The sequence below is a fragment of the Zeus faber genome (genome assembly GCF_960531495.2).
Source record: "Zeus faber genome assembly, chromosome: 7".
Classification (NCBI taxonomy): Eukaryota; Metazoa; Chordata; class Actinopteri; order Zeiformes; family Zeidae; genus Zeus; species Zeus faber.
The window spans coordinates 1,530,508-1,541,891 of NC_137203.1; positions in this window are offsets into that span (position 1 = coordinate 1,530,508).

Consider the following 11,384-nt stretch of genomic DNA (forward strand, 5'->3'; position numbering starts at 1 on the left):
CTGGGAGTACCGCAGGGGGTACTCCAAAAAATAAACGATTAAATGTGATTTAAAAAAAAGGGTTGATATTTGATGTTTAAAAAACACATACAGTACATCATTTATCTGGATGTTCTTGTCTTTCGCCCAGTGCCAGGACTGATGTTAGAGGGTTACACCGCTCACAGCAGCTGGATTCAACAGTCAGAGGTGGAGCACGACGCCGCTGCTGGACACGCGGTGTAAGAACAGCTGCTGGGAACATTCTTCCACCTTTAAAAGAGCATTTCTCATGTGACTCCCACGGCTCTCGCTCTGTTTAGAGCTGGATTTCCCCAAGCATCACTCTGTTTTGGTGGACAGGGTTCCAGGACGTCCAGCGTGATGAGAGGAGTCTTCCAGGTCAATGTGGGGCAGGATCAGGGGCTTGAACAAGGGGTTTCAAGGTCTTCAAGGCCTTCAAGGGACAAAAGGTTTTAATTCTGATGCGACACGTCTCCATCGGATGCCTGCGGTGTAAACATGTTATATGACCCTGCAGAGAGTTCCCAGAGTAACTGTGTGTGTGCATTCGCACGTGTGTGTGTGTGTGTGTGTGCATGCACAGGTAACATGATCCTGTTGACACACCAGATCAGAGTTAGTAAGCCACGGCGAGAAAAATAGAAGATCAAATGTGTTATGTGTCACTCTATTCATATATACTGTATGTACGTATGTATGTGTATATATATATATATATACATATACATATATATGTGGTATATATATATATATATATACACACATACATACATACACACACACAAACACACACACACAGTGGTGTGAAAAAGTATTTGCCCCCTTCCTGATTTCTTGTTTTTTTGCATGTTGGTCACACTTAAATGATTCAGATCATCAAACAAATTTAAATATTAGACAAAGATAGCACAAGTAAACACAAAATGCAGTTTTTAAATGAAGGTGTTTATTATTGAGGGGAAAAAAAACTTTTTAAAAACATTTAAAAACTGCATTTTGTGTTTACTTGTTATCTTTGTCTAATATTTAAACTTGTTTGATCTGAAACATTTAAGAGGGACAAAAATGAAAAAAAATCATGAAGGGGGCAAACACTGTTTTACACTTGTGTAATTATACAAAAGTGTGAATTTAGACATTTTTAAATAAATCTTTATTGAGCAGCCGCCCATTTCCCCCAAATGTTGTTTTTGGCGCAATTAATACTTGTTTCTTCTTTGTTATAAAGTCAGACAATGATTAGAGCTGCAGTGTGTAGAGTTGAGTGACATCCAGTGGTGACTGACCTTCCCACAGCGTGAAAGGCCAAAGTCCCTCTCTGGAGCCGGTGTTTAGTTTGTCCCTTCTGAGCTACTGTAGAAACATGGCGGCCTTTGTGAGGCGTACCCGCTCCCTACTAAGAAAACGTCTCATTCTAAGGAATCGAAAACATGATTCCTCTTGACATGTGGTTATACTCTAAATACTTCCATCAACATAAATACTTCCATCAACATAAATACTTCCATCACAAAAATACTTCCATCAACATAAATACTTCCATCAACATAAATACTTCCATCACAAAAATACTTCCATCAACATAAATACGTCCATCAACATAAATACTTCCATCAACATAAATACTTCCATCACAAAAATACTTCCATCAACATAAATACTTCCATCAACATAAATACGTCCATCAACATAAATAATTCCATCAACATAAATACTTCCATCAACATAAATACTTCCACCAACATAAATACTTCCACCAACATAAATACTTCCATCAACATAAATACTTCCACCAACATAAATACTTCCACCAACATAAATACTTCCATCAACATAAATACTTCCATCAACATAAATACTTCCACCAACATAAATACTTCCATCAACATAAATACTTCCATCAACATAAATACTTCCATCAACATAGATACTTCCATCAACATAAATACTTCCATCAACATAAATACTCCCACCAACATAAATACTTCCATCAACATAAATACTTCCACCAACATAAATACTTCCACCAACATAAATACTTCCACCAACATAAATACTTCCATCAACATAAATACTTCCATCAACATAAATACTTCCATCAACATAAATACTTCCACCAACATAAATACTTCCACCAACATAAATACTTCCACCAACATAAATACTTCCATCAACATAAATACTTCCATCAACATAAATACTTCCACCAACATAAATACTTCCATCAACATAGATACTTCCATCAACATAAATACTTCCACCAACATAAATACTTCCATCAACATAAATACTTCCACCAACATAAATACTTCCACCAACATAAATACTTCCATCAACATAAATACTTCCATCAACATAAATACTTCCACCAACATAAATACTTCCACCAACATAAATACTTCCACCAACATAAATACTTCCATCAACATAAATACTTCCATCAACATAAATACTTCCACCAACATAAATACTTCCATCAACATAAATACTTCCATCAACATAAATACTTCCACCAACATAAATACTTCCATCAACATAAATACTTCCATCAACATAAATACTTCCACCAACATAAATACTTCCATCAACATAAATACTTCCATCAACATACTCAGCAACATTTCATCCATTTCTGTCATTTCCTCGTCACGTCGCAGGTCTCTGTGCCCCGCCCCCTGGGGTTTGTGGGCGTGTCAAACATTTCAACCGCTATTTCCATTTAATGATATGGAAAAGTAAAAATGACATTTAAAAAACAATTATTTATATACATATATAGATGGGGGTAAATATTTAAATAGAATATACATAGATGGGGGGAAATTAATTAGATAAAATATTTATAGATAGATGGGGAAAACTTAAGATTTTTTTTAAAGAATATATAGACGGGAAAATACATAAAATTAAAAAATTAAAAAATAAGTATAGATAGATGGGGGAGGGGGAAATACAATTAAAATTACATTTAGATAGATGAGGCCGTGTGTACTTGAAAAAAAATGGTGGAGCTACTTAGCTTTGGTCAGCTAATTAAATGACCTCGAAAAAAATACGTAAATAATCTTGTCATCCATCCCTTAAAATAAAGGGATGGATTCCTAATTGTATCGATAGTTTATGGACGTTTTTCATAAAATGTAATTAAAATAAAAACAACCGGGCGTTTTGTTAGTAACCCGGATGCGCTTGGTCAGTAACCCGGATGCGCGGCCATTACGAAGCTACTGGGATGTAAACAGCACAATGTATTACACGCCGAATGTTCAATTTGAGCCGGTTCGTGGGGCGTCTGATGCACGGAAAGGTTCGGGAAAACGTGTGTAAGCTGCTAAACCCTGCAGAGAAGGACTCGCCAAATTAGGGCGCGACACGCTGAGAAAGTAAAGTAAACAGGTGTTGAGGATCCGTCCGAGCTGAAGCCTTCGTGTTGGACTGACGACCCGACCACTCTGCCTCCTCCTGCCTTCTACTGCCTTCTCCTGCCCCCTACTGCCTTCTACTGCCTCCTCCTGCCTTCTCCTGCCCCCTCCTGCCTTCTACTGCCTTCTACTGCCTTCTACTGCCTTCTCCTGCCCCCTCCTGCCTTCTACTGCCTTCTACTGCCTCCTCCTGCCTTCTCCTGCCCCCTCCTGCCTTCTACTGCCTTCTACTGCCTTCTACTGCCTTCTCCTGCCCCCTCCTGCCTTCTACTGCCTTCTCCTGCCCCCTCCTGCCCCCTCCTGCCTTCTACTGCCTTCTCCTGCCTTCTACTGCCTTCTACTGCCCCCCCCCTGCCCCCTCCTGCCTTCTACTGCCTTCTACTGCCTTCTACTGCCTTCTCCTGCCCCCTCCTGCCTTCTACTGCCTTCTCCTGCCCCCTCCTGCCTTCTACTGCCTTCTCCTGCCTTCTACTGCCTTCTCCTGCCCCCCCCTGCCCCCTCCTGCCTTCTACTGCCTCCTCCTGCCTTCTCCTGCCTCCTCCTGCCTTCCACTTCCTATGCCGACGCGGTGAACTACCTCGTTGTTTCGCCAAGTCCCGACACAGTGGAGGAACATGGGTTTTCCAAATGTTCAGAGGCCTAAAACCAGACGCCCGGGTGGGTGAGAGGCACGGTATCGGCTGGTGTCGGGTCGTTCACGAACGACCCGCTTCTTCTGAACGGCTCTTTTGTAAAAACGAAGGGACCCAACACTACAGATCCGTGTGATGCGTGCGAGCGGAAGGTCAGCGCAGGAGATCCAGCGACCCCTCGCGGACATGGGCGTTAAGGTGGCGCTGAAAACTGAGCAACCACTTCAAGGAGAGAGCCCCCCGCGACGCGCGTCCCCGGAAGCTGTACCAGTGAGTAGCCAGAGGAACGAACCATTACCACTAAACACCAGGCATCGAACATCCCAACAGTGTGCATTTAGTATGTCTGTGAACTTTGACAATCTCTGAAACAAGCCAAAAGTGCAAAAGCAAAGTTTTGCCCTCTACATGGTGATAATATATTGATAAATCAAATATGGGCAAATGGCAAATATTTTTTTTGAATCACAATGTTCAATTAAACCACACAAATGTACTTTTCAAAATATGAAAGAGAATTAGATCATAAGAGAGATATTTCTAACAGGATTGCCCCGCAATTCACTTTGCGGGAGAAACACAAAAACTGCCAGTTTTCCCTGTAAGCTCAACAGGGCTGAAGAAAAGCTGACCAGTGGTCACCAGAGTTTGAGACCACATTTTTGTACATACAATAAATACGGATTTTGTTTTTGCTTTTGCTTAATGGTTTTTGTCCTTGACCTCCACAGTGATATCCTGGCTGCCATTGATAAAGAGACAAAGACCAACAATGAGATGACTGCCAAAGCCATACAGCAGAAAATTGAGCTGATTTTGGTGTTCCACTGAGTCTGACCAATATCCGCCGCGCCTGCAGAAACCTTGGGTGGAAATTTGTAAAGGCCTGCTTCAGTCCAACGATAACAGAGCGCGACAGACAAAGCAATACTGCGGCAGGCTCTTCAGTCGATCGAGTCTGGGGAGGTGTGGCATGACATGCTGTTTACAGCAAAACAACAGTAGCGGTCCACAGAAGCCGCCGGAGTCACCGCATTTGAATCCCATCAAGCTTGTTTGGCGCTAAATGAAAGACTTCATCAGAAAGGAGGCTCAGCCCAGCACAAGGCGGGAGCTTGTCTGAGCCATACAGTTGTTTTGGTGCAAGGGACTGACCCCAGTGTGCAGTGCAGTTATATCAGGCCTACACCAAGTTCAAAGACTGGTTGTGCACAACAAAGGAGGGCACGCTGGAAAGTGAAACTTCAATCATAGTATGCCATTCTCATCTGGTCACAGGCTGTGCTTGAATAAAAAACACAAAACTTAAAAAAAAAAACATTCCTCTGTCTTGTCTTGTCTCCTCTTGTTGAATGAGCGTGTATAGGAGATGTTAATGACCTATTTACACGTTGAAATATTTACACCAACATCTTTCAAACAGTTTGAATAGTCTCCTGAATCTCCTCTGTGGTTTACCTCACATGCACCTCACTCACATCACGAGCATCTGGGTGGAACCTTGGTTTGCACTTAACAGGCCATCATTGTGTCATCTGAACAGGTCTGCAAGCCCTCACACCGCCCCCAAGCATGCAGACACAAAGCCACTGAAGGAAGAAGTCCATATTCCAATGGAGCATGCAGCCTGAGAGGTAAAATGTGTATTATCATTTGGAGATTAGTTACTGATTATTATACTTTCTATTCTGTGCCGTGAATGCTCCAAGAGACACGGTATTCAACAGAGATGTCCAAAATTAAAGCAATAAACGTAGGAAATTCATGATATACAATAAGAAATAAGTGTTCAGGCAGCGGTTTTCAAAGTTTCTAAAAATAACTCAATTTTTAAGTCATGGGGACTTTCTCCCCGGGCGCCTGACATGAACATTGGTTACTGTTTACTGTATTTGTAAACTGTGTGTTCTGGGGGTTCAGGCTGATTTTTTTTTTTTTTTTTAAGTGTTTCTAAAATAGTATAGTAGAATATTGTATAGTAAACTAGTATAGTAATAGTTGAACCATAAACTGATAGTATTTAGAATATTTCAGAGGGAGGAGGGATAAGCAGTGATAATAAGAAATAAGTGGCTGACTTTATCGGCTGTTAAAAAGGCAGCCATCTCCTGGTGACACCCTGCAACTGAATGAATGGGCGTGTTTACAGAGGAATCTAGACACGCCCTGTCAGGAGATAGGAGGAGGGTGGGGATTCACCTCCAATCATGAGTAACTGAATCTTTAGTAACTGGATGAGTTACTGATGCAGCTGCAGTGTTGAGTGATATGAACCAGATTACTAGTTTTCAGGGCTGACGATCAACACTTTGACACGTGACTTTTCAAAGTAACATCAAACAGCTCCTCGTAGGCCGAGTAGTGCAGTAGTATCCATCCAAGAAAATCTAAAATCTTGGCGGCATCTGCCGAACGTGGATAAAATGCATCAGAAGCTCAGTGGTCGCAGGTTGGAATTCACCAGTCTGTGGATAAATGCCACTGACGTACAATCTCAAAATGAGCTGAGGATGAATCCAGCAGCTCTGACACAACCAGCACACATCAGCAGCGTCACAGAGCTGCAGGTTATGACAGCGCTGCCGTTTGGAAACAGCTCGTATCCAAGACCAGCGCCCAAAGACAAAACCTGGAATCCGGAGCGACCGATCTGAGGAGCCTTTCAGCCCGTTTCCTACCCCCGGATAACCCACAATGTCTGTTTCCAACATGGTAGAGATCCAGAAAGATCTGGGCGGCCATCTTGTGGGAATCGCTGGGTCTTGAAATGACCCTGCGTGGTTGTTTAAACGACTCTGAAAACATTCCATCGGAGGTGAACCCCCAAAAGACCCTACCCCACCCGGGGACAGTAAGCCCCCTCCCGGTCCTGCTCTGAACATCACTGAACCTTCATGGACATTGGGGCTGAAAAGTGTGATGTAGATCTCCACCTTGATCCCTCAACGACCTGGAGGCCTTTTCTCGAGAAGAGCGCTGCAACATCCCACTGCGCAGGTTCTGAGGAGGAGGCTGATCTCAGTCCAAAGGGTGGAGCTGCTCCGTCACGTCCTTAAATGCTCAGTGTTCCCTGTTCCCTGTTCCAGGCCATGTCCTCAGAGCGTGCGCTGACCAGCTGGCGGAGGTATTCACCTCCATATTCAACCTCTCCCTGATCCAGTCTCCAGTCCCCACCTGCTTCAAACAAACCCTAACCCTAACCATTGTCCCGGTACCAAAGAAACAACCCATCACCTGCCTGAATGACTATGGCCCCGTAGCACTGACTTCTACCATCATGAAGTGCTTCGAGCGGCTAGTCAGAACCCACATCTGCTCCTCTCTACCTGACACCCTGGACCCCCTTCAATTTGCATATCACCTGAACAGATCTACGGGTGACACCATCGCCCTGGCAATGCACACCACCCTCTCCCACAAGGACAAGAGCAACACATACGTGAGGATGCTGTTTGTAGATTACAGCTCAGTATTCGACACAATTGTGCCCCCAAAGCTTGTTCCCAAGCTCAGGATCCTGGGTCTTAACACCTCCCTCTGTAACTGAATCCTGGACTTCCTGACGGGCAGACCTGGGTGGTGAGAATGGGAAACATCTCCTGCTCTGCACTGACCCTGAGCACTGGAGCCCTGCAGGGCTGCGTACTCAGTCCCCTCCTGTACGCCCTGTTCACACAGGACTGTGTGGCCACGCGCAGCACCAACATCATCCTGAAGTTTGCGGACGACACCACCATCCTAGGTCTCATCTCCAACAATGATGAGTCCTTCTACAGAGAGGAGGTCAGCGTCTTGGCAACATGGTGCCAGGATAACAACCTCTCTCTCAACGTCTGCAAGACTAAAGAGATGATCGTGGACTACAGGAAGTGACAGCGGGAGGGGCACGCCTCCATCCACATCGACGGAGCTGAAGTGGAGAGAGTCTCCTGCTTCAAGTTCCTCTGTGTGTTCATCAGTGATGACCTGTCCTGGTCCAGGCAATCCAACGCGGCAATAAAAACTGCCCATAAGCGCCTGTTCTTCCAGAGGAGACTCAAGACGTTTAGCATGTCTGTCAGGACTCTCACCAGCTTCTACCGATGCACCATTGAGGGCATTCTTACCGGCTGCATCACCGCCTGGTACGGCAGCTGCTCTACTGCCGAACGCCAGGCGCTCCAGAGGGCGGTGAAGACAGCGGAGCGCATCATTGGCTGCCACCTCCCCTCGGTGCAAGGCATCTACCGCACACGATGCCTTAGGAAAGTCGTAAAGGACGACAGCCACCCAGTCTACGGACTGTTCAGGCTGCTGCCGTCTGCTGAACGTTAGTGGAGCATCCGGGCACGGACGAACAGCCTCACCAACAGTTTTTACCCTCAGGTCATCGGGCTTCTCAACCTGCAACATCTGTAGTCACCCTGTTAGTTGAACGTACATCACCACAACTACATGTACATATCCAGCAGCACTGCTTCACTTTATATTTATATCCATGTCTTGTGCAGTAGACTGACCTATTTCTGTTGGAACTGCTACAGTGTTCCATTTATTTTAGTTTCCATTTTAGGATTATTTTTCTTATTTTCATTTATGTACATTCACTGTGACCTCTTGCCCATATTTGTAAAATTGACTCTTATTTTATAAAAAAAAAAATTATTTCCTCCTTATCTTTGCCTTGTTATTTGATCTTTTTATGCTACTACCCAGTTGTTGCCTGTCATGACCTTGTGTTGTACTGTACACTTGACAAATAAAACACTTTGAACTTTTGAACTTGTATACATTCATGTGGGCGGAGACAGGGCTCCTATACTTATTGATCTATGATTCTATTTGAATTTGTGACTATTTGGGTTGAAAGCCTTTTTAAAGTTAAAGTATGTTCCACAGCCCTGCTCCAACGCAGAGTCACCTTCATGTGCTTGAGCTGACGTGTTTGAAACGCCTCCAAGGAGTCTCAGCTGATGTTTCATCAGGTGTTTCAAGATCTGTTCAAAAGAAACAACCCCATCACACCAGGTGGTGGCCAAATAATATTTATATGAATACTATTTTTATGAATACTACTGTATATGTTTAGCAATGTTTCTACTACAGCTCTCCCAACACACACACACACGCACACACACACACACACACACACACACACACACACACACTGTGCTGCCCTTTGCAATCCAAACATTGCGTTGTTTACAAACTTATGCAAGACTTAACTTGTCTGTCTGTCTGTCTTTCTGTCTGTCTCTCTGTCTGTCTGTCTGCTGGTTTTCTTAGTTCTCATTGGTATTTAAATTGAAGCAACTTTTGCTTAAACCTTTACATTCAGATTCCAAGGTAATCTTTTTACCTCACAGCTTTGTATTCTGTGGATATATACAGTATATTATTGTGGATATATACAGTATATTATAATGAATATATTAAGTATATTGCAGTGGATATATACACTATATTATAGTGGATATATATATATATATATATAATATAACAATATGTTTTATTTGAAATGTATAGTACATTTCTTGACCACTTTTCAGTCACATGTTGGTCTGATGTTAAAGTTTTTCTGATCCTGATCTCCACCGAGGTAAAACCTCAGTCAGTGCATGCAGCTGGCAATCGACTTGCTCAAGGGAACTCCGGCAGGTGAAGAGGAACCAGCAGCTCTAGGAGTCAAACTCATCATCCTCCACCAACACCGAGACTCAGTGAACTACGTAGAAGGCACCAAACAGGACGTTCCTCCACCTACCGCTGCCGTGCCGGTGGTGCAGCTCTGGGAGACAGAGCCGGGCTGGAGATCCGCGGAGCACGAGTCACTGTGTCTCTCCTCCGGCAGCGAGACAGGTCACCGTTACCGTCGGCGACCAGAGTTTCCATCGTCTGAAGGAACTCAGGGACAAAGGCGTCAACGTCCCTGAGGAGCTTTCAGTGTCGGTGAGTCCAGTCCCTCTGACCGTGCGGACCGACCTGCAACGCTGACCCTCTTACCTTATCTCTACAATGATTGATTGGGGTAAACATGGAATTCATACACAGAGAGAGGAGCCACGTCAAATATTTGTGGAAAACAGGAACAGGAAAGGTTTGCTGCGGCACCAAGACGCTCCATGAGGCTTGGATGTGGACGCTGTGGGAGTGAAGGTCAGAATCACACCCAGTCCAGAACCTGACCAGGAGAAAGCTGGAATGGAAAAGATGGGTGGGGGGCTGGATGGGTGGAGGGATGGAGGGATGGTGGGTGGGGTGATTGACGGATGGATGGGTGGGTGGGTGGATGGATGGATGGATGGATTGAGTGGTGGGTGGATGGATGGTGGGTGGATGGATGGATGGATGGATGGATGGATGGATGGGTGGGGTGATTGATGGGTGGATGGAGTGGTGGGTGGATGGATAGTGGATGGATGGATGGTGGGTGGGTGGATGGATGGATGGATGGATTGAGTGGTGGGTGGATGGATGGATGGTGGGTGGATGGATGGATGGATGGATGGCTGGATGGATTGAGTGGTGGATTGAGGGATGGATGGATTGAGTGGTGGGTGGATGGATGGATGGATGAATTAATTCATAGATGGCTGGAGTGGTGGGTGGATGGATGAATCATGGATGTGTGGGTGGATGGATAGATGGGTGGGTGCGTGGGTGTGCTGTTTTGAAAGGGCGAGAAAGGTCATTTTGGTGTGATTGAAATGACGGGGTGGCTCAAAGCTCTGGTTTGGGGTCTGTTGTGTGTAGCCTGGTGTGATGTGACGGTCCAGTTTGGTTCCCTCTGGTGGAGGATTCTCAAACTGCTTCTGTGGTTGGTACAGTAAGCAGGATATACAAGTATAATATAAATAATCTATAAACACCAGCAGACACTGTATTTACATATAGATGTGTGTGCCACACAATGTGGTTTCCATCATGTTTGGGATGTGTTTATATAAACATATGAACATATACAGTCTGTTTATATGTTCATGTTTTCATATATCCATGTGTTTATATGTTCACGTGTTCATATGTACATGTGTTAATATGTTTAGATGTTCATATGTTTATGTGTTCAAGTTCAAGAGGTTATTTGTCACATACATATACATACGGTCATGTGTTTATATGTTCATGTGTTTATATGTTCATGTGTTTATATGTTGGTACATTCATGTATTCATATGTTCAATATGTTCATTGGCCCATTCTCATATTAATGCGCCGAAATTTAAGTGACACAGGAAACATTAGTTCAAAAATACAATGTGGTACAATAACAAACAAACTAGAATATGGAAGGACTCCACACAGCGAACTGTTTTTATCTTTAAGAATAAATAACAAAATAAAGATC